Source organism: Talpa occidentalis, unplaced genomic scaffold (assembly GCF_014898055.3).
Source record: "Talpa occidentalis isolate TD23 unplaced genomic scaffold, MPIMG_talOcc4v2.1 talOcc4.3, whole genome shotgun sequence".
Lineage (NCBI taxonomy): Eukaryota > Metazoa > Chordata > Mammalia > Eulipotyphla > Talpidae > Talpa > Talpa occidentalis.
The window spans coordinates 522,951-549,358 of record NW_023603184.1 but is presented as its reverse complement, the minus strand read 5'-3'; the positions used below and the strand labels follow the sequence as shown (position 1 = coordinate 549,358).

Genomic DNA, 26,408 nt, shown 5'->3' with positions numbered 1-26,408 from the left:
TCTGAGATGCTGCCCGTGCTGGGCCTGGGCCCACGTCTGGGGGCCGAGGCGTCACTACCTGTCGTGCAGGTGATGTGGCCATTCAGAGCCTTGAAGGGGTGGTTGACCCTGGAAATTGCCTCATGAGGCAACTTTACAATAACCCTTGAATAGAATCCAGGCTTCCCTGAGCCTCGAGTGACCAGGAGCCACATGGCCTGCCATACTCTGGCTACAAGTCTTTGGTTTTCTAAAATGGGTTGTTATTAACCAGTTCAGTGTATTAAAGCAGCGGCCCTCTCTGCATCACTGAAGGGCCAACCTGAGAAACCCCGCAGCAGTAACAGCTGGAAAGTTTCTTCATGGGGAGTATGTGAGACGCTGAAGGGCCCTTTTCTAAGCTCTTGAGATCTTTATGAGACTGACGCGCTACCTACTGCGCTAATGAGGCACCTGAGATCTTTTCTCTATCGATGGTGCTAAGAGGATTTCTCCTATTTCAGGGATTGTGTAAACCACAGTGACTCATGTGGGAACTGGACATTTTGGAGATAATCCACTTTATTTTTTTTAAAGCTTTCGTTTATTTTTTATAGAAGAACTGGGGTGCAGGCCAGAGGTGTGGGAGGCTGAGAGGATTCATCAGAGACAGAGTAAAGAGTAGAACAGGTGGATCTACCGAGATACACTGCTGAGGGGGGCAGCAGGTGAGACAGGAGGGGTCTGCTGCACCATGTGGGTAGCTCCCTGGCCAGGCTTGAACTCAGACCATTGTGGTGACAGCACTGAGATTTAACCCCTAGGCCATTGGGCGGGGGGGAGGCTGCACTTTTAATGTGTTACACTGATGTTACCTCCTTCCTTGCCAATCCCTCTGTTACGCTCGCTTTGGAGAGAAGTTGAATTTCTCTGGAAAGGAGAAAGGAATCGGCATTTATTGAGCACCTGCTGGAGCAACAAGTTCATCGCTTTAGGTACGTGATCTCTATTAATGACTCTATAGAGATACTATTCCTACCCTGTAGTCATGGACCCTGAGGTCCAAAAGGAATCAGTGACTTCTCTGAGATCCAAAAATAAGCACAAGGGCCAGATGTATTTGGGAACCCAAATCTTTGTATTTTGTACTGAACCAGAAGTTTTAAAATGAGGGTAAATGGTAACCCTCTTGGAGGCCAGGGGGAAGGAAGGAGTGTGGGCACCCCCACCCATCCTCAGAACAGGTCCTTGGGTGCTGGGCATCCTCCTCCATAAGGAAGGGGCTTGGCCTAAAACAAGACAGAACAAAACTTGCACGTCATTGCACCACGTGAAGATGCTGCCATTAATATTGAATGTGAATGACTTCATAGTTTTAGACTGGCTCTAATCCCTGCTGCTATTAAGAGACTGTAGTCTCTTAAATAGCCTTTTTCTAATGATTCCCATGCAGCAAGCTTAATTGTTGCACGTACCAGAGAAAATTCCTGGAGATCTAGAACAATTGGTGAGGAGGGGATGCCTCGGCAGTGCCTGCAGCCTTGTTCAGGATGAGACCCCCTTTAGGGCATTTATTTATTTATATTGTCTTAGGGTCTTCCCTGTCCTTAAAGACCATCTCTTTTTTCTTCTTTTCTTTTTTTAAAAATATTTATTTATTTATTTATACAAGAGCTGGGGTACAGGCCAGATGCACGGGAGGGTGAGAGGATTCACCAGAGACAGAGCGGGGAGCAGAGCAGGCAGATTGACTGAAATACGCTGCTGAGGGGAGCAGCGGGGGAGACAGGAGAGGTCTGCCGTCCCATGTGGGCATCTCTGTGGCCGGTGGGGATCGAACTGCCAGTGCGGACAGCTTCACAGCGCTGTGCTTAACCTCCTGCTCCACCAAGGAGGCCCGTTTATTCTTTTCTTACATAGTTGTTCATTTTTGTCTAGTTATTGGTTTCTCCCCTCAGGGGTGGTCCCCGTAGTTCTCCCACCACCATAGCACCCATGACCCATCACCTTGTGCTCTTCCCTCCCCTCTGTTTACCCCCCTCCCTGCCCCTCCCTGCTGAATGCCTCAGGTCTTGGTCACCCTGCTAGAGTTGTTTTTCTCTACCTTTTGTTCAGTTTCTCTATATTTCGTACGTAAGTAAAACCACCTGATACTTATCTTTCTCCTGCCTTTTTGTGGCTAGCTCATCCCTTCCAGCTCCATCTGTATTGCCACCAGTGGCATGAATGTGTCTTTTTTGATTGCTGAGCAATATTCCGTGGTGTAACTATACCACAACATTTTGATTCATTCATTTGTTTTCTGGCATTTGAGTTGTTTCCATGTCAGGGCTATTGTAAATAGGGCTGCAATGAACACAGCAGTTCAGGTTTCCTGGGTTTTTTTTGTCCCTTAGGTAGATTCCTAGGAGTGGAATGCTGGATCATGTGTAGGCCCGTTTTCAGTGTTCTGAGGAACCTCCACACAGCTGCCCATAGTGGCTGGACCAGTTTGCACTCCCACCGGTGATGTTAGAGGCTCCTTTTTCTCCACCGTTTCTCCAGCATTTGTTGTTTCCAATTTCCCTTTTTTAATGTGGAGCCTTCTCAGTGGAGTGAGGTGGCAGCTCATTGTGATTTTGATTTGCATTTTCCTAATATCAGTAATGCTAAATGTCTTTTCTGTGCCTGCTGGCTATTTGCATTTCTTCTTCGGCAAAGTGTCTTTTTACTTCTGTCATTTTTGTTTTGACTGGGTTGTTTGTTTTTGTTGAGTCTCATCAGCTCTTTGTAGAGTTTTGTGATCAGTCCTTTATCATTAGTGTTATGTGCAAAAATTTTCTCCCAGTCGGTAGGGTTTCTCTTTGTTTTGGTTACTGTCCCTTTTGCTGTGCAGAAGCTCTTTAATTTGATTTAGCCCCAGCTGTTTATCTTTGCCTTCACTATCACTGCTTTGGGTGATGTATCTGTAAAGATGCCTTTGAGGTGCATGTCATGTAGTGTTTGGCCTATATTTCTGTCTGTATATTTTTGGTTTCAGGTCTTATGTCTTGTTCTTTAATCCATTTTGAGTTGGTTTTTGTGCATGGTGTGAGGCAGGTGTCAAGCTTCATTCTTTTGCATGTAGCGACCCTGTTTTCCCAGCACCATTTATTAAACTAACTTTCTCTGATCCATTGCATATTCTTTGCTCCTTTGTCAAAGATTAGTTGACCATAAATCGATGGGTTTACTTCTGGATTTTCTATTTAGTTCCATTAGTCCATGTGACTGTTCTTGTTCGAATACCATGCAGTTTTGAATATTATGGCTTTGTGGTATAGTTTGAAGTCAGGAAGTGTGATACATCCATTCCCTTCTTTTTTTTATTTTTCCAGGAGAACTTTGGCTATTCAGGGTTTTTGGTGGCTCCATATGAATTTCATAAATATTTGTTCTATTTCTTTGAAGAATGTCATTGAAGTTTTTATTGGAATAGCATTGAATCTGTAAATTGTTTTTGGTAGGATGGCCATTTTGATAATGTTAATTCTTCCAATCCATGAGCAGGGGATGTCTTTCCATTTCTTTGTGTCTTCTATTTCTCTTGACAGTGTTTTATAGTTTTCTTTGTATAGGTCCTTTACCCTCCACCCTCCTTTTGGGTGGGCAGGGAACCTGAAACTTCCCCTTTTCCTGGGAACCACCCTGTTACAAGCATGCAGCCAGGCTTGGAGGTGAGGTCTTTAAAGAGGTGGTTAAGGTAAAATGATACATTTAGGGTAGGTCCTAATTCACTCTGACTGATAAGAAGGGGAAATTTATGGAGCCTCCCTGGTGTTCAGGGGTTAAGGCTCAGTGCTATCACTGCTATGGCCTGAGTTCGATCTCTGGCCAGGCTCATGGTGGCCACATGGTACAGCAGACCTCTCCTGTCTTGCCTGCTGCTCCCCACAGCAGTGTATTTCAGTAGATCCTCCTGTTCTGCTCCCTACTCTGTCTCTGGTGAGTTCTCTCACGTCCCACACCCCTGACCTACACCCCAGCTCTCATATACATAAATGAAATAAATCTTTTTTTTAAAGATTTATTTATTTATACAAGCACTGGGTACAGTCAGAAGCGTGGGAGGGTGAGAGGATTCACCAGAACCAGAGCGGGGAGCAGAGCAGGCAGAAGAACCGAAGTACACTGCTGAGAGGAGCAGCAGGTGGCAGGAGAGGTCTGCGTGCCATGTAGACCCTTACCCAGTGGTGGGGGATTGAACAGGCGCTGCAGAGGCTGCGGGCCGCTTCGCAACCCAGCGCTCAACTGCTGCACCACTGGGGAGGCCCGAAATAAATCTTTAAAAAAAAAAAGAAGAGGAAATTTGGGCACACCAGGACACCATGGCTGCTCAGGCAGAGGAAAAAGGCCACATAAAGAGGCAACAAGAGATCAGCCATCTACAAACCAAAGAGAGAGGACTAAGAGGAAACTAACCCTGCTAGTACCTGGATCTTGAACTTTCAAGCCCCCAGAACTGTGAGAGAATAAATTTTGTTGTTCCAGCCACCCGATCAGTGGTGCTTTGTTATGGCAGCCCTGGCTGATGAATACACATACCTGTTGTTTAACTTGTTACTTGTGAAAGCATCCCTGATACTTTTCAGTTCTTTGAAACATATGCTGGGAGTTTTTAGAACCCAGATTGAAAAAAGTCAAGTCTGACTAACATTTTTTCTCAGTAGTGTAACTTTTCCCCCTCAACCCCAATATCATTAAACCTTTTGCTGATAATTTTCCTTACATCCTTCACAATGCTCCATTCAAAGTTTTCAGTGAAAGGACCATCACCCTAAGTAAATGACATCAGAGTTGAATTAGGTACCATGTGGATAAAATTTCATCATTTAATAGCTTTCACAATAAAGAATTAGGAAACTTGAAGCTGTTACCATGAATGTTAATATAATTATTTAACTGAACTGACTTCTTCAAATATTCATCATTTACACACCAATATAATGGGGAAGAGAAGCAGTACTGGGATTTGACCTTGTCAAATCTGATATACAGAAAGGAAAAGGGTCTGTCTGCAAATGCCAAAGATTTCAGAGAAACGTTATTCCAGGGATCACTGAGTTTATGAGTTCATAACCACCATCTTTTGAAAGCAATGATATAGATTGAAAATTCTTATAACTTAAGTTCTAAGAAAAGATAGTGATAGTTGACTTCAAAAGTAATCTTGATGAAGGAAATGTTAGGGGGAAAGGATGTCCTGATCTAATTCTATACAGGCTTTGTGTACTCTACCCCCACTCCAGACCAAAGCCATCAAGACATTGGGAAAGAGAAATCCCATCACCACCTACGGGAAGGTTGCTGGGATCTGAGGGTGGAGTTAAGCAGCCAGGTTTGGTATAAAAACGAGACATGTGGGCCTTGGGGGCTCTCTCTCCTCTTGGCTTCACGGCTCGTGGCTCAAGGCCACCTTTCAGAGTGCCATTGGGATTCCAGGGCAGCAGAAAGGGTTTTCTCCCTGAGTTGTACATTTCCTCATTTCCCCTTCCCTTGTCAATAAACCTTTTATTAACCTTTCGTGTGTGCCTGCAGTAGAGTATTAATAAGTCCTTTATAAGCGCACGGTTGAGGACCCACAGTCAGGCAACCCATTTTATATCAGGGCTGCCCTGTAACAGAAGTAATGAAGGAAAATATTACTAATTTTGCCGCCCCCATTTTAACTTTTACAAAAAATATGCCAAATCAAAATATAAACAAAGGGAAAGTTTCTACCACACATAAGCAAATATGGGCTTCTTATTTTACAAAGAGCTCATCATAGCAGCAAGAAAGAGGTAAACGATTCTATTGGAAAACAGATTATCAACAGTTCAGTGACGATAAAAAGGCAAGTAGATATCAAGCATGGGACAGCTCTCTCAGTTACATTCATAAAGACATACAAATCAAAATGATGGTGCAGTGTAAATGATCATCTGCGTAACTCTGACACCAAATAAATGGACACAATCTAGTATGGTGAGGTTTACCTGGAGGTCTGGTGGGAAGGTAAATTTGCATAACATTTTGGTGCACAGTACCTGTCAAGATGTAAAATGCATTTCTTTTGCCAGTCAATTTTATCTTATGGATATATTTTTAAGTACATTATATCTATCTCTCTATCCTCTATCTGCATCAATATTTGTATCCATCTAATCTTACCTATTTCGATTCCGGCTGGCCAGGGAGATTCCCACAGGGTGTGGCAGATCTCTCCTGCCTCGTCTGCTACTCCCCTCAGCAGTGTATTTCATCAGCTGCCTGTTCTGTTCCCCGCTCTGTCTCTGTTGAATCCTCTCACCCTCTCACACCTCTTGCCTGTACCCCAGCTCTTGTATAAGAATAAATAAATCTTTTAAAAAAGAAAAGATTGAAATGGGCTTGGATCCATCTGGCAGCAAGGTGGTGAAAATAGGTCCATACCTTGCTACCCACTGTTTGACTGAACACCTCTACTTTTAGACTTCATGGTGAGGGGTATAATTCTGCACCTCTGTCTCTTTGTTTCTGGTGTTTATCTCCTGTCTTGGCTTCTTGGAACCCAGACACACGGAAGGAAGACTCCACAACCTGGGCCTTCCAGAACGTGGTTCCTGAGATTCTACCAACAATACCTAAGCATCCAAAGAGCACATCCACAGAGCAGGGCAGTCCACAAAGAGGGTTTGGGAGACATTACTGCCTTGAAAAAAATTAAGTTTGCAGAAGAATATTATTTAGTTTTGTCCAGTTTCCTTAAAACTCGCCAAAGAAAGTGCTTTTCTTCACTCTAGAATGGCAAGGAATATTTTTTCCCAAGAAGTAAAACAGGAATAAGAAAAAAAAATCTGGTGTCTGTTACTTTTATAATAGATGGAAAATGGGTTATCTTTGTTTTATACTGACTCACAGAATGACAGAAACCAAGATTTTGTATTTTTGATATGAAAGTTTTGATCGCTGCAAAAAGTTTTAAAACTATGACACTGTAGTAAGTCATAAAGATATGATCCGTTATAAGGTAAATTCATATTTTTTCCATCCTTCCTTCCTCCCCTTCTCCTTCCTGCCTCTTCCTTTCTTGTCTCTTCTCCTTCCTTCCTACCCTTGACTGCCTTCCATTTGTTTGAGGACACATTATCCATCTTCTCCACATGGAAGACCGCCCGGGTGTTTCCCCTCTTCCTTCCTGAGGGAACCCCAATTACGCTGAATAATACATTAACTCTAGAGAACATCTCACACTTGGCTCCAAGTGCAGAGGTCCCTTCCCTTACCAGAGGTGGGTCTAGAGAAAACGTATGACCCAATGTTGGCCAATGTGACATAAGAGGAATTCTGCTGGGTGCTACTTGAAAATACTCCCCTTCCTGGTAAGGAAGAAAGGTGTAAGAAGAGTCTTTTTGCTTCTCTCTCCCTTCTTCGTTTGTGACTATTGGGCTGTCCCATGACGCCTGCAACTGGGGCAGCCGTCCTTCCACATCCCAGGGTGCTCCCTTGGCCCAGAGCCAGTGATAGCAGAGATGAGGACAGAAAGAACCTGGGATTGGAACAGTCCCAGCCTTCTTGAGAATTCCTAAGTAAACTAGAATTTTCCTAATAGTTGAAGTCAGGCTTTTCTGTAACTTGTAGCCACAAAAGCATTTCCCTGTACACCTGGGCTCTAAAATCAAGTGGAAAGCTCTATTACATTAAATAGAAAAGTAATCGTGTTAATTATGATGACAGAAATATGATGAAAGAGCTTTGGCTCCACCCAAGACTGATGGTAGCACTGTTTGAAGGGGGTGGGGAAAGCACCCCATTCTGCCTCCCAGGAGGAGGGGCGGGTTTGGTGAGGCATCTGTGGTCACTGCTAAATAATCCTGAGCAAGATTTATTTATTTATGCATACAAGAACTGGGGTATAGGCCAGAGTTCTGGGGGGTGAAAGGATTCACCAGAGACAGAGTGGGGAGCACAACAGGGGGATTGATGGAAATCCACTGCTGAGGGGAGCAGCGGGGAGACAGGAGAGGTCTGCTGCGCCATGTGGGTAGATCCCTGGCCGGCTGGGCATCCGAACTCGTGCCGCAGAGGCTGCGGAAGCTTCATAGCTTGCGTCTTAACCCCAGGGAGGCCCTGAGCAAGTTTTTAAATCCCAGTAGACCCTTTTTGCCATTTTACTGGCTTCCTGGGATTTTCGTTGGTGTATTTCTGGAACAGACAGGGTATTTGCCGCCACTTGAGTTTGATTTTCCAACTTGCCGGCTGCAGCGGGCCTGCGCAGTGGGCGTGGCCACCGAGGGCGCGTCGGGGCGTGGCCGCCCCCACCTGCCGCACCTGCCGCACCTGCGCGCCCTCCCCACGCATGCGCGCAGTGCTGTTGCTGTGGCTCCGCTCCCGCCCGCTTCCCCGACCTTGGGGCGAGTTGGGGCTGCTGGAACCTGGTCTCTCTAGACCCAGCCGGGGGTCCTCATCCGTGGGATTATAGGGGCCCCTCGGGCCGGCAGAGGAGGAGGTTAGCCGAGGGCGAGGGGCGGGGAGCACATCTCCCTGAGGGCGGCTGACTGCGGAGGGCAGTGGGAGGACCCAGGGCGGGAGGGCTGGATGTGGGGACCTGGGGGGCATTTGGGGTTCGTACTGGGCCTGGAGGAATAGAGGGGTCCGGGCTCATTCCTGAGCGTGACCCTCCGTGTCCGCCTCCAGGCGCTGAAGCGCGGCCTCCTGCGCCCCCGCCCGGGCGCCTCTGCGGCCTGGATGGCACTGAGTCTGAGCAGCCGCACCCCCCGCCCCCAATGGCCTTGGAGGCGGGGAGAGAGGAGGTGAAGAGAGCGCTCATCCTTTGGGGCTCCCCAGGCGTCCTTCAGATAGAAGGTGAATCCGGGCCTCCCCGGGAGCGCTGGGCTGCGAAGCTGCCCCGCAGCCTCTGCAGCGCCAGTTCGATCACCGGCTGCTCCCCGGCCACCGGAGGAGGGTCCCACATGGCGCGCAGACCTCTCCTGCCGCCCGCTGCTCCCCTCAGCAGTGTCCTTCAGTCCTTCTGCCTGCTCTGCTCCCCGCTCTGGCTCTGGTGAATTCTCTCACCCCCACATCTCTGACCTGCACCCTAGCTCTTGGATGCATAAATAAATCTTTAAAAAATATATCTCCACCCCACACAGGGCCCTACAGGACATGCAGATGCTGGGACTCAAAAGTGCAAACACTTTCCACAGCCCCTGCCCTCCCCTCCCCACTGCAGTCTCCTCCACGATGGCGTCCTCAGCTTCGTATCCAAGGCGCATCCGAATTTGTCTGCTGAGCTCCATCCTGCCACCACCTGGCTGCAGGCGTGTCCTCTCTCACCTGACTTGTTGCAGCAGCCTCCTAACGGGTATTCTCATTTTATCTGTCACTCCTTCCAGAACATTCTGGACACAGCATTCCTGGAGGCTCCTCCTGGCTCCACACCGTGAAGAGCCGGCGGGTCCAGGTATGGAGACGCCTCTCAACAAAGGGGTTTGGCTTCGACAGTACAAAGCGCACCCATAAGCTCCGGTCTCGGACCCCACTTTCCTGGCGCGTGTCCCGGGGCAAGACAGGGAAGCCCTTTAGGCCTCCTTCCCTTCTCCATGCGCGGCATCTGCCCTTGGGCTGTTGGGGCTCCCCGAGATGCCCACAGGGGCCGTGCGCATGGACCCTGCGGGTCAGTCAGTTGTTCTGCTTGTCTGGGTCACTGGGACGGCTCAAGTATTTATCCATTTGAGAAAAAAGTGAAATCCTCGCCTCAAACTATTCAAAAAATTGTGGACAGGCCAAGCCCCTAAACACAAGGCTGGGACGCAGGCGGCAGCACAAGCAAGGGAGCACCTGGGGAGGTGGGGGGCGCCCAAGAAATCAGATCTTGGCCTCGGCCAAGGCCCCAGACCTGAGCCCTGGGGGGGCAGCAGGCTGGGGAGGCCCCTGTGGAAACCCCTGGGCGCGGGGAAGGGGGAGGGCCGGGGACGCGGGGGGAGCGCGCTCCACTTCACGGGTCACAAGGAAAGGGGGGCGCTCCCCCCATGGATGGCTTTGCTGGAATCTGGCCACCCTGGAAGCTGGAAGGGCGGTGACATGGGGTCCCGGCTTTCGCTTTCCCGGCGCGGGCGTGCGGTGGGCGCGATGGCTCCCCACCATCAGGACGGGAAACTGAGGCAGGAGGGACGACACGCCGGGGGAGGGCGCAGTAGTAACAATGGGCAAAGCCGGCCCCTGACCCGGGGATCTGCCCCCCTCGCAGGCCGCCTGCCACACCCCTGCTGCCGCCCTCCCCACCCCACGCCCCCCCCTCCCCCGCCGAGTGGCCACGCTCTCTCCCGGGCACCCTGGACGCGGCTTGTGTATCTGTCACCCGGTCGCGTCCTTCTGAAATCGCAACAGCTCGGCCCGTGCAGGCGGAGCCATCCCTGGGCCTCACCCTCGTCCTGCAAACGGGGGGCCGTTGTCTCCCCCTCTTCGGTCTGAGGGCTTCCTGGAGTGGCCCAGAGCGCCCCAGCAGACGGCCATCGCCCTGGTGGCGTGTGTGCTCTCCCTGCTCCTGGTGCTGACCGGGAGGCCCCTGGCGCTTTTCCTGACCACCGCGCCGCCGCCGCCGAGGGTTCCGCGTCCTCAAGGAAGTGACCGGGCAGCTGAAGGGCAGGCCGCTGAGGCCAAGTGCCCGCCCAACACCCGTTGGGACATTTCTTGTGTTGCGTTTAACCTTTTGGGGAGGCTTTGCACCCGTGACCCTGAACGAAGTCATCCTCCATGCAAATGTTTCCTATCCCACTGGGAGGGGGGGCAGGGATTCGCTGGTGCCCCCAGCTGGAGGTGCAGCCCGACCTCGCAGAAGGTGGACGGAGGGAGCTCTGGGGGTGGACAGTGCTCGTAGCTTCCTGACCTGTGTCCTTGGGGTGTAGGATACTTCTCCAGCTACTGAACCCCCGTCTAGTTTCCGGAGGAGTCTTGTGTCTGTGGAGTTCGGGGTCACGGCTAGAGACTCACCCTTTATCTGCTTGTAAACAGTCCTTCCTTGACATTTGGAAAGAAGCTGCCATTGAGGGATCACGTCCTGGAGCGAGGGAGGCTGAGTCTTGGCTCCCGTGTATCCCTTGCAGTTTTTCATTCATCCTGATGATGGATTTTGTTGCTAGAAAATCCTCCCACTCAGCCGTTCCCATGTTTGCCTTCTTTCTACCATGTTACCTTCCCTTTTTGGTTGATTTGTAAGTGTTGGCCTAGTTGACTCTTGCTTCTCCGAAGAAACAGCATCAGGATGGATTTGTATCCACTCCTCCAGCTTTGCGATGTTCCCATTACTGGGTCTTGGGTTTGAAAAAATGTGTTTTTACTCCTGGTGTCAATGTTGAGGGTGAATGCTTTGTGTTCTCTGACAAATTAGCCAGTGGAACCAGCCTTGGCAGCTTCCTGAAGTTGGATGCCCCGTGTTTTTTATGTCACACTGCCCTGTTTCTAACTCGCAACCACTGGATTGACCCAAAAAGTCACTTTCTTGATTTCTGGCTCTGGGAGGCAATGTGGCCTCTCTGCCGCTTTCCCAGGTTTTCTGGAAGCCTTGGCTGTGGCCCGCCTGAATCACAACCTGGGGCGGGGGTGTGTGTCTTTGAGGCTAATTTTCCATTTCTCGAATCCCAAGAATGTGGGATTCATGCAAGAAACCCCAAATAAATGGTGAAATGAGTCCCTTCATGTCACTTGACTGGGATTCCAAGGCCTTTTCCTGCTGAAGAAATAAGGACATGCAGGTTTGAAATAGAGGGGTCTCTCCCCATCGTGATCCTGGGGTGCAGTTACCCCAAAAAGGGGCATGTAAAGGGACAAAGACACAAATCTGAAATGTCTCCGCGTCTAGTCGCTTCCCGCCACGCCCCACCACGCCCCGCCACGCCCCACGCACGCCCCATCCCACCCCACCTCACCCCACCCCACCCTGCCCTGCTGTTTTGGCCCGTGGAGCCTCATCACGCCCCGCCCCCCCGCCCCGCCCCGCAAACCATCATGCGCTGTCCTGCGCTGTCTGCCCAGTTGTTACCGCACCTGTTATCTTGCCGCCATCTGAACGGGCCATCTGATCGACCCATCTGAATACCTGCGCAGCCCGAACAGGCCAACTGGTCGACCTCAGCAGGGTGCAGCAGCAGTAGTGGTCCCCCCTCCCCACCGGCAACCCGGCGAGGAGGAGGAGCCTATTAATAAACCCAAGGCGGCCTCCTGCATCACAGGAACGGACCAAGCAGAGCTGCAAGAAGGTGGATAAAAAAGCACTCCTTCCCACCCCCCCCTCTGCACATTAGTGGGCAGTCGCTCAGGCCCTCCTGGTATATAGGAGCCTCCCAATGAACAAAAACAGACCTCAAGCCACCACATCGTGCCCCAAGAGCTCTTCCACTAACACACGCCAGCCAGCCACCACGTGACAATGCCCAGGCCCCACCTCATGTAGGGTAGACCAATTCCAGCAACAATGCAGTAAAGACATACACTACATGCAAGCAAACCCCCCAACCACCTTGTTCATACATCCAGTGAACCATCAAAGACCTGAGACATACAGCAGGGCTAGGTCAAATCAATAGGAAAGCACATGACAAAAACAGACCCCCCAAGCACTGAGTCATCAACCCAAGAAGCAGGAGCTTAAACCACAGAGGACCCCACCTTCCCAGCCCTACTGCACTAGAGTCACAAGCCCAGGGAATATCACCACCAAGGGCTTAGGGGCCTGGGCCCAGCCACAGCCCCACACATAAGGTAGCTAAATTCAGCACTCAAATTTTTGTGCTTCACAATACCATATTGCCACAGGGTGCATATCCAAGACAGCACACCCTCTTAAAAAAGGGGTTATAGGCTGCAGCTCATGCCTCAGCACGTAGGGGGTATATACACAACCCACTGTACCAGCTCTTAAGCATATTATAAGCTTGTAGGAAACTCCAAGTCCCACCCCTTATAAGTGCAAACCCCACAAGCCCATCTTACCAGCACAATCTCAAATCCGTGAATAAAAAGTGGCACCCAACAACAAGAACACAGGTATCAAGCCCAGCCTCCATACCACTCTTTAGGGTTATTCATAGTGAGTAAAAACAAACCTTGTAAAGGTGGCCATAGGAGATGCAAGGGCCTGCAACAAGGAGCCATCACAACCATGACAGACCAGGCCATGGCCCCAACCACACTAATGGGGCGAACACTAAACACTCTTCCAGGGGCAGTTCAGTGACAGGTGGAACATGGGAACACAACAGGGCACAGAACCACTCAAGTAGATAGGGGCACAAACCAAGGCATCAGTCCCTGCTGAAAGCTACAACAGCAGAGCACTCCCACAGACATCCCCATGGATGCTGTCTAAAAGGCTGTGGCCCAAGCACACCTCTGGGCATTGCTTGCCATGCCCCCCCACTGTCTTAAGCTGGATACCCCTTCTCAAAGCTGCAGCACTCACATGCAGGGAACCATTGTATGCAGGACTCAGCCAGCACTTGGCCCTACATCAAGGAGCAAGAACAGCCATTCTGGTGACTCAGGTCTCTCCCTATTTACTCCAACAGCCCCTATTTTCAATAGCATTGACCCCCACACAGGGAAGGGGCTCAGCCAATATAAACCAATTGCTTGCCCAACAAAGCCTTTGGCAATTCAGGAATCACCCTGCCCACACAAAGTGAGGAAGGCTGCAGTGATAGGGGCAGTGAAGCAACAGTGACCAGGAACTGTGGTCACCCCCCACTAGGGGCACCACCACTAAACAACCCAGAGCTAGAGAGGCTCTACCCCAAAGCCAGCCAACACAGGGCCCAAAGGACACCAGCTCCTGGGGGGCAACCAACACCATGTGGGAGATTGGTACTACTGGTACCACCCAGAAACTCAGGCATGTGACACTTCCAGGCAAAACAAGTACAGCCAACCCAGAGCCATCCAAGTTAACATTTGCTGGACCTACCATAGCCTGGGTACTTACCCAGGGACAATCACACACCTAAGAGTCCCAACCAGCACCAGCTCCCAGGCAGGCCCAACAGGTCTCTATTATACACTAGGGCTTTCCTCTGGCATCTCCTCCAGCAGCACCACACAATGGCTGCCCCTCCAAAAGCCCCAAAACAGACCCATGGGCACAACAAGGGGGGGGCACAAAGTACTTGCTCATTCCAAAGTAAAAGCACCAGATAGCAATACACCCCACTGAAAGAACCAGGCAATCCACCAGCTGCCCAGCTAAGCAGCCACAGGAACCCTCATGAGCTCTGAGGGGTTGGGGAGACTGATCCCAAGCACAAGACTCACCTGGGGATCCCTATACAACTTACCTGCTCAGTGAGAATCAGCTGTAGAATACAAGGGCCCTTTCATGCACCCCAATTGGGTAGTAGCCTTGGGAAGAAATCCAGAGACTTTGGCACAGTGTTAGCCAAAAGGCAGGTGGGGCCTGGTGGTGGCAAAGGCAGGAGCATATGGCCAAAGAATACCACAAAAGGCCACAGGCCCAACTTAGGATGTACATATGCACAGCAGGGCCAGTGCATTGGAAACTACATGACTGACCATCCAGGAGGTGAGGACAAGCTCCCAAAGGAGCCACACACTCCCTCCAGTACATGGTTGTGGACAACTCACTCAATCCAAACTTGGTCTGAGGCCAGCACCACCACATGGGGGCCACTGGGACACAAGGCAGAGCAGCACCCACTGCTGTGGTGCTGCTTTCAGGGCATCAGAACAGCAAGGCACACTGGGTGGGGTCAGGCACTATAGATGAGCAAAAAGGAACAAAGAGGAGCAAGTTCTAAACCCACATGGACACACCTCCACAGAAAACATGCACCCATGCCAGGACACCTGCATGCTCCCAGCCTCAGTGCTCCACACCCACAGCATGGAGAGCAACTTCCAGCACTGGTGCCTGTGCAAGGTTTACACCTGTAACAGTCTCAGGGATTTTCTCTACAGTTATGTGTGCTTGAGCCCATCTTGTGGGCACAGAGAACCCCCCTTTTCACAGGAAGAGCTGAACAGATCATAGTGCTCACCATACCACATGGGGCACTGGTGAGTGTTATCTATCCTTGAAACAAAGCCTCTCATCCAACTCAGCGCCCCATCACTAGCTTTCCAAGGTGGGGGGTGCAGTGTGGGTCCAGTATCTGCGTTATACAAGAAGCACAGCAGTTTGTCAGGTTCTGGGGAACCTGCAAGAAAGCACACAATCCTGTCGGGCAACGCTCTGCTTGGCAGCACCTTGAACTGTTCTAGATGTATTCACTTTGGAAACTGACTTCGCAGCATGAGCAGTTTTTCTGTTTGTTTCTCCTTTGACGCACATTCCCTTCACTGTTGGGGACAGGTGATGCCCACCCGGGACCACGTAGAGTAGCCGGCTGTGTTCACACCACGGCCTAGGGTTACTGCAGTCTGGGGCGCTGCTTCAATGCGCCAAAACAGGCACACGAGCCGGTACCAAAGTTCGAAACCGCAGACGCAGGTAAGGGAAGGCGTGGAGTTTCGCCAAGTGAGAGAAACCAATAGTCTGGTGGCAAAAAGCGCCGATTTTGGGACAGAAAAACCTCAGCGCCAGAGGCGGGGCTGAGCCGCAGATCCCCGCGGGTGCCTGGAGCGGCGGCCCGGCCCCTGGGCCCCCCGCACAACCCCTTTCCCGCCGCTCCGGAGCGCGCCGGGGCTTCTGGTCGACCTCGGGCGCGGGGCGGCGTGGGCAGGGGCTGGGACCCCGCGGCGGGGCCGTCCAGCCTCGGCCGTCCGGGCGGGCGGAGGCCTCTCCGCGCTGGGAGCGCGGCCGTCCCGGGTCCCCGCCGCGGCCCTCCCTGCGGGCGGCTCCGGCCCGATCCCGCCGGAGACCCGGGTCCTGCGGTTCCAGGGCCCAGCTTCAGTCCGCGGCCTCGCCCCAGCCCCGGCCCTGGCTCGCGGCGCCCGGCCCCGGCCTTTCCGCGGGCTCCAGCGCGAAGCTCGCAACTCGCGGGTCTCGCCTCGGCCCCCGCGACCGCCCCCGCCCCAGATTCTCGGCCTGGCTCAGCCTCCCCGGCCCCGCCCGCGGCTCCGGGTTCACGACTCGGCCCCCCGGCCCTCTCACCCGCGGCTGCTGCCCTGCTCCGGCTCCGGACACCCCCCGCTCGCGGGTCCTGCCCCAGCTCCGGCGCCGCCCCCACCCGCAGCTCGGCCCCCAGCCCCGGCCCGACCCCACCCCGGGGGCACCGGCCCCGCTTCATTCCGGTGGCGGTTCCTGCCGCAGACTTGGGCCGAACCGCGGCGGCCCCTGCGACCTCCGGGCACGGCAGCGGCAGGAGCGGGGCTGGACCCCCGTCGCCCCTCACACCCCCGGGCACCCCGGGGCTCCCTCCCCTGGAGCGGGGCGCGGCAGTCGGGCCGAGGGAGATGCAGCCTCAGCGCGGGACAGCCGCCGCCTCCCCCGGGGCCCGACCGTGCGCCCCGCGCTGGGCCGTCCCGGGCTCCGGGCGGGCTGGGGTCCCGGGCTCCGGGCGGGCTGCGTGTGTACCGGGCGCGCCGGGTGCGGGCCCAGGCGGGCTTGGCGTCCCGGACGCCCCAGGCTCCGGGTGGGCTGCAGGGGTCTCGCGCGTGGGATCCCGGCAGCTGCTGGTCGACCCGCGCAGCGCGCAGCCCCTGCCCTTCCCGGCGAGCGCGCTGACCGCCTCCCCGTAAACCTGCGCCCACAATCCCCCGGCGTCGGGCGCCGCGCGCACAGCCCGCCCGACCGGCCCATCCCGCCCGCGCGCCCCGGCCTCCTGGAACCGCGCGCCGGGCGCCGCCGCCAAATCCATCCCCTTCGCGGGTGGGCGTGCGGGCGGCAGGCGCCGTCTATGCGGCCGCCAGGGGGCGCCCACGCCCCCCACCTCGCCCGGCCGGATCCGCCTCGCGCGCGGCTCTGGCGGGTCCAGGCGGCTGCGCTCCCGGGAGACAACGAGACCCGACGGCCGAGGTGAGGCGGGGGTCGGCGCGCACCAGCACGAGCCCCGCAAGGACGCGGGACACGACCCAATGGCCCGGCCCTGGGAAGCGGGAGCGGAGGCGGCGGGGAGTCCTTTCCCCGTGGCCGGAATTGGGGAGCGGCTGTCCGGCGCCCGCCTGGAGGCTGGGGGCGCAGGGGTTGCCCCAAGGTCAGGCCTCCTGCTGGGCGGCCGCAGGCGGTGGCCTCAGGCCCTCCCCTGAGGTCGCTCCACCTGCGCGGGCCCCTTCGCGCGCGCCTCTGGGGACAGGGCCGCCCTCCGCTCCCGCCGGCGTCCGCTAGTCTCAGCTGGGGGGTGCCAGGACCCTCCTCTGACAGAGCCCTGCAGCAGCGCGCATGGTCTCAAGGCGGCTCCGCGGCGGGGTGGCTCCTCTGGGCCCTCCCAGCAGGTGCAGGAAAGAACCAGAACGCTTGGTTTCTGACTTGGAGGGCCCCCAGGGCTAGCGCTGTGAATGCTCACCGTGCGGCCCTTCACCCCAGGACTCATTCTTCCTGAGGGCCCCCTGTGTGCTGAAGCCCGACATCCAGAGTACAGGGGAGATTCAGACCCCACAATTCCTGACCTCCTGGGTGCCAGGGCCAGGCCAGGGCTTTCCCCCCTTACTCATTTCCCCGGATGTTTTCTGAGGACCTACTGTGTGCCAGGGCCAGTGCCGGCAATGCCAGACCAGAAGCAAAAAGTCCTACAGTCCCTGGTTCCTTCGCAGAGCTGAGCTGAGCTGAGAGGCCTCCCGGGTCTGGGCTCTCCTCCTCCAGTTATACACCCACAGACCCCTTGGCTTAACTTTTCAAATAAATCATGTTTTTCAAACTTTGGGGGGTGGAACAAAGAAATCTGAGTATGGCTTGTGCAAGGATATGAGATTCACTCTTGGGATGACGCTGCGACTATTTAGGAGATGATTTTGCTTAGACACGCAAGCAAAGGTATTTACCAGTGAAACGAAGTCAGATCGTATGAATTTATTTCAAAATGAATTTGGAAACATACTTTCATGACTTATTTTAAAAGCGGTTATGTGTTATAAACCTTAGTAAACTCTTGTTTTTCTTGGTGGCGTTTAACAATTCAAAGGTGTTGGATTAAGGAATGCACCACGCTTTATACTTTTTGTTATAATTGACAAATCTCATTGTTTTTTAAACGTGTTTTCCCAGGCACAGGGCAGTTCGTCAGTCAGCGTTGAACCCAGACTGTGGGCATCTCGGGGTACCCCGTGTGTAGCGTGTAAGAGAATGAACGGAATCCCCAGGGGCCGGCCGTGTGGGGGTGCACTCAGGCAAATGAGCGAATAGTCACAGGAACCCTCGCTTACAGGGAAATAGAGCAGAGGCGGCCAGGGGACCACAGACAATGGTGCCTGGGAGGGGCCCCTGGGAGGACTCTGTGCTTCTGGGGGGGACTTAGTACCTGGGGGGGCTCGGTGCCCGGGGAGGGGTGGCTGGTTATCTTTTTGACTGCACAAGTTGCCCACCATGGGGCCGTGACTGGTGAGAAGATGCTGGGGTCCTGCTGTGATTATGGCTCCGAGGGAGGCTGCGGCGGACCTGCGCCCAGTGGGCCATGGGGTGCTGCGGCAGCGGGGCGCCCCGAAGGCAGCGGCTCCTGGAAGGGGGTCCTTTGGTGTGCGGTGCCGGCCCCCGTGCGCGGCCAGTCTCTCCGCTGCAGAGTCCCGTGGGGCTGCAGCCCGTGCGTCCTGCTCCCGGCGGCTCCGCCGCAGTCTCGGTTCCAGACCTTGCAGGGCTGAAAAGGGAAACCCGAGCCGGCGCCCTTTGTCCTGGGTGCCCTTTGTCCTGGGGAGCATGGGGAGCAGGGGGCGGGGGGGACACACTCAGGGCAGGAGGGCCCAGGCGGGGGCGGCTGCGAGGGGGGCGGGAGCGGGGCCCAGGCCGGGGCGGGGCAGCTGCGGCCACGCGGACGAGGGTCAGATGGCGCAGGGGCTCGGGCGCTGCGGGCGCGGGTCGGTGTGGGGGCTCCCTCATGCTGGGGATCCCGCGCCCTCGGCTGCACCCCTCTTCTCCCGGGGGCGCAGCGGGCATTGGGAAGAGGACGGGCGGGCGGGGGGGGAAGGGACCGCGCGGGGGGTCGCCCTGCCTCTGCACCGCGAGGGAACAGACGCGCAGACGCGCCCTCCCCGTCCGGGTCCCGCTCCGGGGGCTTTGGGCGGCCTCCGCCGGGTGCGGCGAGTTCGGGCCGCTTCTCGGCCCCGAGACACCCGTCCCGCCGCTGCGCTGGGGTGCGACGCGTCCCGCGGCCGGAACTACAGCTCCCAGAAGCCCGCGGGGGCGGGGCGTGCCGCGGGGGCGGGGCCAGCGCGCGGACTGGAGAGGCGGAGGCGCCGACCCCAGGTCACGCAGCGGCCCGCGGCGCCCTCAGCCCACAGGCGCCCCCGCCGGTCGCTCGCGGGCTCGGCCGATCCCCCGCCGCTGGGACGAGCCCTTTCCCCGCAAACGCCGGGGGCTCCCCAGTGCGAACACGGGTGACGACGACAGACCCGCCCGCGCCCCTGACGCCCGCGGCCCCCACGCCTGTCGCGCCGCCGGCGGGCCCCGAGGGGGCAGAGCAGGGGGCGCCGGGGTCTCGGGGAAGGAGCCCCAGGGGAGCCCGGGAACCGTCTCAGCGCCGCGACCTCGCGCCCGCAGCCCCCGCCTTCCCGCGCCCGCCGCGGGGCCTGTCCGGGGCCGGGCGGCGCCTCCGGAGCTGGCGCGCGGGGAGCGGGGCGTCTGCGCCGGGGAACGTGTCCCCGGAGCCCCGGGGTCGCCCCTCGGGACGGGCTGACGGGCACGAGCGTCCTGGGGGGCCGGAGCCCGAGCAAGCGCGGGACCCCGGCTCGGGAGGGCGGGGAAGGGCCCGGGCGTGCGCGCGGGCTCTCGGCAGTCGCCAAGTCATGTTGGGGTGCGGAGGGGCGCAGGGGCTGATAACCTGCACAGCTCGCGCCCCAGACGCGCCGAGGGCGGGCGGGTCGGGCTCCCGGGCCGGGCGGGCGCTGCATCGGACGAAGGAGCAGCCGCGCCCTCGGCCGAGCTTTGCGGGGCCAGAACGGGGTGGGGGGGGTGAGGTGCCCGTCGGCCCCCGAGCCCGGAGACCCGCCCTGGCGCTCCGTGGGCGCGAAAGGGCCGCGGGCTCCCCAGGGCCGGCCCGCGCTGTCCGGAGACGGGGCGTCGGGGCGCGAGCGGGGTCTAGCGCCTGGGAAGGGAAGGGAAGGGGGTGTCGAGGGCCCCAGACAGACGCCGGGCGGGGCGCGCAGGAGCCGGGGCGCCGCGGGGTCGGGAGCCCGAGGCCGGGTCCGGGCGGCGCCGGCGGCGTTTCCGGGGACGGAGGGGCCGCGGGGACCGGTCGGGACGCCGCGTCCCGCGGCCCCGCTCAGCCAGACCCGTCACGCGGCCCGTTTCCCGCGCCCGTCCCGCCGCCTCCGCCTCCCTGCGCCTTCTGCGCGGGGACAGGACAGCGGGGCGAGGACCGGCGGCGGGGAATGCGGGGGGCTGCGGAGGCGCCGGGGGTGGGGGGCCGCTCCGACCCACTTTCCTTGGGACTTCAAGGGCCGAGCCGCTGACCGCAGCCCCCAGCCCGCTCTGCCGCCGGCGGGCGGGTCCCCAGGGCGCCCGGAGCGCGAGAGCCTCAGGGAGGCCCCGTCACTCGGCCCTCCCGGGCGGCTCCGGGCGGAGGCTGAAGCGGAGGCGCGGGCGGGGCCAGCCCGGAGGGACCCTGGGGCTCACCTCCTGCCCGGGGGTGGGGGGAGCGCCTGAACCCCGCCTCTGTGGGACCCCCACGCGGAGGTAACCGGCGCCGGGTGTGCGGCTGGAGCAGGAGACGCGAGAGGCTGCGGGGAGGGGCCCAGCCACCACGTCCCCCCAGCCACCCCCGCGTCTCCCCTCCAGCCACCACACCCCCCTCCAGGCACCCAGCACATCCCCCCCAGCCACCCACCGCGCCCCCGCCCCCCCATATCCCCCCTCTTCCCTCCCCGGCGGCTCGCCCAGGCCGACAGGCCCCCGGCGCGCCCCTCTCCCCTCTCGGGCAGCGCGGGCCCCGGGCCGGGAGACTCAGGAGGCGGCGGGGCCCGCGGGCGGCGGGGCAGGGGCGGCGGCGGAGGCGCTTCCCGGCGGTGCTCACCGTGTCCGGCGGGGAGCGCCGGGCGGGCGGGCTGCTGCTTCCTCCTCGGGCCGCGGACTCTCTGGCCGGGCGGGCGGGGCCGGCGGGAAGGGCTGGACGGGGACCCGGGCTCTGGGGCTCCTGTTGGGCCCTGAGGAGCACAAGGGCGGGCCCGGCCCCGAGCGTGACCCCGAGGCCGCGGGCTCGCCCCCGGCTCCTCAGGGCCCTGAGGGCGCCCCCGGGTCGGGCTCCCCTCTGTCCTGCGGGCTGCTTTCACTCCTGCGGGTTTAGGGTGGCTTTTGGGGCGCACGTAGTAAACTTTCCTGGCGGAGCCCCCTCCCGCCCCAGGCCCAGCGTGGGGCGGGCAGAGCGGGTGCCCGGGTGTGCGCAGTTGGGGGGGTCGCTGCTTCCACCCCGAGGGGAGCCCCATTTCACTCCAGTGTAAGGGAGACGGGAGAGCAGGTGCCCCCAAGAGTATCAGAGAATCGCTGGGGCACCTCCTCGGCCCGCTGACCCCAAGTGCTGTTCGGGGGTCCGTGTTTTGGGGGAGCATCTCCCCTTCTCCCTGTTGGGTGTTTGGCTTGCAGGGTCCCTTCTCCTGTAATCTCCCCCTGTCGGGGAGCCCCTGAGAGCAGTGGACTCGCCTTCAGCTTAGGCCTCCAAAGAAAGAGCTGGAGAAACAGCCTCTCCGAGGCCACACAGTTCTGCAACCCCGGGAGTGGGGGGGGGGGAGCAGAGTGGAGCCACAAAGGCAGTCACAGGCCTGGAGGACCCCCTGGCATCTGTGCCTTCATGCAAGGCTCCAGGGCCCCATCTTTCAAGGCCCTCCCTGCACACTTCACCACTACTCTGCTCCCCCTTCCTCCCCGCCCCCCTCACTGCACCCCCAATGTCATGAACTGAAAGAGCACTGATTTGCGGGCCCCACATCCAAGTGGGGACCCTCCTATCTTTGGACCTCTCAGCTGGCGCGGCTCCTCTCCCCGACAGTGCAGACAACTCGCTGACTTTATGACTCTGGGGGCCTGGGTGGAGATGATGGTGGATACTTGACGCTGCTGGTACCCAAAACTCAGCTCTAACCCTGAGCACAGCATTGCCCTCCTCTCTGGGGGCGCTGCCCTGTACACCGCCCCTCCCAGGTGTGCCAACCACTGTTTCCTGCCCTCCCCTCTCTTCTGGTGAAGTCCCAGTAGCTCTGTGAGTGCTCCCTGAGTGCAGAACTGCCCCATATCTGATTCCAGATCCTGCCGGGGCAGAAGCCTCTCGCCAGGAGCGGAGACCTTCATGCAGGGGAGCGGTTCCCTTTGGCAGAAGCTGCACAGCCGTGAGGCAGTGAGTCTGAGAACCCGCAGGATCAGGTCATACTGAGTAAGAGTGGGAAGGGGAACCAGGCCTGTAGGATTCCTGGGTGCAGCATCAGGTCACTGGGAAGGGACACGGAGTGCCCCCCAAAGCAGGACAGCGGGAGATCTGTACAATTGTTGTGCTCTTTATAACCTTTTCCTAAGAGACATGCCCTGTACCTTCAGCTGCAGCCATTTCTCTTTTGCTTGAAAATGCTCATATAATCAATCCCGTGATGTATTTTCTGTTTCAGGCTAATGAACAGCGCCCCTGGTGTTGACGCAGCTCAGGGTGACCGGGAAGCTCGGGTAAGTGACACTCAGATGGGAGAGCTTTGATTACGACGCATAAATGAAAAATTAATCTGTGTTAATAAAAACCATGATCAATGTTGTCATCACCTCTGGAGATCATCTCATTCATGGCTCCCCCACACGAGTATCTTCTCATTTTGAGAGAAATACTTTATCCTGAAACTGCAATGAAATAAAATAAATTGCATACAGGTAGTGAGTCCCCCACCTGATATGTTACTTTTTCCTAGTATGGAACATTCATAAAACAGAGCATTAAAAAAAATCCACCTTGGTGGACACATTAGATGTATTTGGGACACATTAGATGTATTTGGGAAAGAGGAAGAAAGAATATTCCCGAGATAAAACTGGTTTATCATGTTATAGAGGATACGGTATTAAAATAAGGCCACTGTGGAGCTACCACAAAAGTTCACGTGAGCGTTTTAATGCCCCCGGCTCTCCTACTGCCTGTGGCGTCTCCATTTAATGAACCAGGGTTTGAGCTTTAGGAGAGACAGAAAGTTAAAGCCACAGTTGAACTATCAACGATGATCTTTGCCAGGACACTGGATTGATACTGATCTGTGACAGCCTGAGCTGCACATGGGAATTCCATTCTATTCTATTCTGTCCTATTCTTCTTTTTCTTTTTGTAAAGGCAAGGAATTAGTCACAGAGGGAAGCTTTCAGTTATACAAAATTTTGTTTTATGAAATATCCTGGCCCCATTCATTATTCTGTCCTGCTCCTCTCGTAGGTGTAGACAACTTTCAGGACTCTTGTGTTTGGAAGCTGGAAGGGCACAGACTTTGAAGTACGGTCTTGTTTTCACTGCTTTATTTTCAATTAAAGCTATGTACAGCTGTGCATTCAACAGAACAAATTTCTAAATTTAAAAATGAAGAAAAAGGGCAAAGGATGTTTATTTTGGTTGAAAAGCTAGCCAGAGCACAGGTTCAGGCTAGAAACCCAAACCCTCTCACTAAAAAAAAAAAAAAATGAGGTGACCTTGACATTAACTCCCAGCGCTGCTGCTCTGCCCTCGCCTATGTGACTAGCAGGAGGCCAGGTTTCATCCTCAAATGTTTTTCTGTAACCACATGGAATTCTTAAGACTTTTTAAAAATTACTTTTCCCCTGCCAAGGAGCAAGGAGGTCATTTTACCAATGGAGTTTTCATCAGCTTCTATTACTGGTCCTGATAATGACAGGGAGTTGTGTATATTATAGAAATTGTATATTATAGAAGAGTAGAATAAAATAGGATGAACAGTATCAAAAAATACTCTTGTGACTTAGCACGTTTCCTTCCTAGTTTTTTCCCCAATATTTGCGATTGTGAAATAGAATGCCTGTGTAGAAGGTAGGTAGTATTTTGAGACTTAGAAAACAAGCTTCCATTAAATAGGTCAAGGAATGTAAAATCACATCATATTATCTTCGTCCATAAGGAAGCCCCTATATGGCTGTCACTAATTTTTTTCTTTGCTCTTCACTACATATCCTGCTATGTATCACAGCATTTATCATTAAAATGTGATTTTAATTTTGTGTGATGTTGTTTCTGTCTCAGATGACAGTCAATAGTATGAAGGCAAGACTAGTCCACATTTTGGATGCACCTAGAGTGTTTATTCTCACTGCTGTATAACAGTCCACTTGATGCTGTTGTTTACATTGTTCTACTCAGATAAGGGGTAAGGAGAGGATGTTTCATTAATATATTCCTTCTGTGGTGGAATGACATCATTGCTAGATATCTCCACTGTCAACATTTAACACTAATATAAGTACTTTCCATATCATTAAAAACTATTCAGTGTTGGGCCTCCCCGGTGGCACAGCAGTTGAGCGCTGGGTTGCTAAGCTTCCCGCAGCCTCTGCAGCGCTGCTTCGGTCCCCGGCTGCCGGGTGAGGGTCCCACATGGCGCCAGACCTCTCCTGCTGCTTGCTGCTCCCCTCAAAGTGTACTTCGGTCCTTCTGCCTGTTCTGATTCCCACTCTTGCTCTGGTGAATTCTCTCACCCTCCCACGCTTCTGACTGTACCCAGTGCATGTATAAATAAATAAATCTTAAAAAAAAATTATTCAGTGTTACTGTATGTAATTTTTACATTTAATTTTGTATATATTGGCGGTTTTTATTTAGTTTCAAATCACTTTACTGTAAATAAAGTGTTAGTGAACATTTTTACACATAGGGTTTTTTTTTTTAAGATTTATTTATTTATACAAGCACTGGGTGCAATCAGAAGTGCGGGAGGGTGAGAGAATTCACCAGAGCCAGAGCGGGGAGCAGAGCAGGCAGAAGGACCGAAGTACACTGCTGAGGGGAGCAGCGGGCGGCAGGAGAGGTCTGCGCGCCATGCGGGGCCCTCCCCGGCAGCCGGGGATCGAACCCGCGCTGCAGAGGCTGCGGGCAGCTTAGCAACCCAAGGCTCAACTGCTGCGCCACGGGGGGAGGCCCTACACATTAGAATTTTTTAATCTTAATTTGGAAACATTTCTTTAGGTCATTTCCAAAAATAAAATTACTATTTCCATTGAAAATGTATTTTAGGGCCTCCCGGTGGCGCAGCGGGCTGAGCGCTGCGCTCTGAAGCGTCCGCAGCCTCAGCGCCGGGTCGATCCCCGCCGGCCTCGGAGCAGCCCGCAGGGCGCGGCGGACCCGCCTGTCTCCCGGCTGAGCCCTCGGCGGTGCGCTTCGCCAGGCGGCCGGTTCCGCTCCCCGCCCTGTCTCTGCGGCGGCCTCGCCCCCTCCCGCGCCCCCGGCCTGTCCCCGGGGGTTATGGAAATAAATAAATCCTTAAAAAAAAAAAAAAAAAAAAAAACGGAAAACATGATTATTTTACATTCAAAGCTCCCCGCAGAGGTTGCGAACTTACTTCTCAGGAACAGTGAGGCCAGGTCTCCTCTCCTGCCGTCACTTGCTCTGTCCCGCTGTCCTGGTGAAGCCTCCCGCCCTCCCCTGCGCCACGGCGCGGGCCTCACTCCTCTCAGCTCCGCCATTACCCGGCGCCAGCGGCGCTCTCAGGCCTCCCGCCGGTCCTTTAGCAGCCCTTTGAAGTATTGGCCCTTTAAGCGCGCCCTCGGAACACGTCATCACTCTGAGACTCCCAGGATGCACCTGGCGGAACGTGAGCGGCAGCGCCAAGCGCGGCTGGGGGGGCAAACTAAAGGAGCGAATGGAGCGCGTGTCGCCGCCTTGTGGATTGGGGTGGTATCGTGGGAAAAATCACGGTCTGAAACGCCAGCTAGACCATAAATGTCCGCGCCAAGAGCGGCTCCCGGAGGTATATTAAAGGAGCGAAAGGAGCGAGTGTCGCCGCCTTGTGGACTGGGGTGGTATCGTGGGAAAATCGAGGCCAGCAATGCCAGCAGGACTGGAAGTGCTGTCCATCGCCAAGTGAGGCTCCCGGAGGGAAACATGAAGGAGCGAGATGGGCGAGTGTCGCCGCCTTGTGGACGGGGATGGTATCGTGGGAAAATCGCTGTCTGAAACGCCAGCTAGACCGAAAATGGCCGCGCCAAGAGCGGCTCTTGGGGACGAGTTAAAGGAGCGAGACGAGCCAGTGTCGCCGCCTTGTGGACTGGGGTGGTATCGTGGGAAAATGGCGGCCAGAACTGCTAGCGGGACAGGAAATGGCCGCGCCAAGAGCGGCTCCCGGAGGTAAATTAAAGGAGCGAAAGGAGCGAGTGTCGCCGCCTTGTGGACCGGGGTGGTATCGTGGGAAAATCG

General features: G+C 55.7%; 1 long non-coding RNA gene across 1 annotated transcript; it reads left to right on the top strand.

The window, feature by feature from the left end:
• Positions 1-855: 855 nt before the first annotated feature.
• LOC129146571 (uncharacterized) lies at positions 856-24,310 on the top strand. Its single transcript, XR_008553439.1, has 5 exons — positions 856-953; positions 9,333-9,400; positions 22,268-22,358; positions 22,624-22,678; positions 24,243-24,310. It is a non-coding gene; the product is annotated as an uncharacterized LOC129146571 (long non-coding RNA).
• Positions 24,311-26,408: the final 2,098 nt, after the last annotated feature.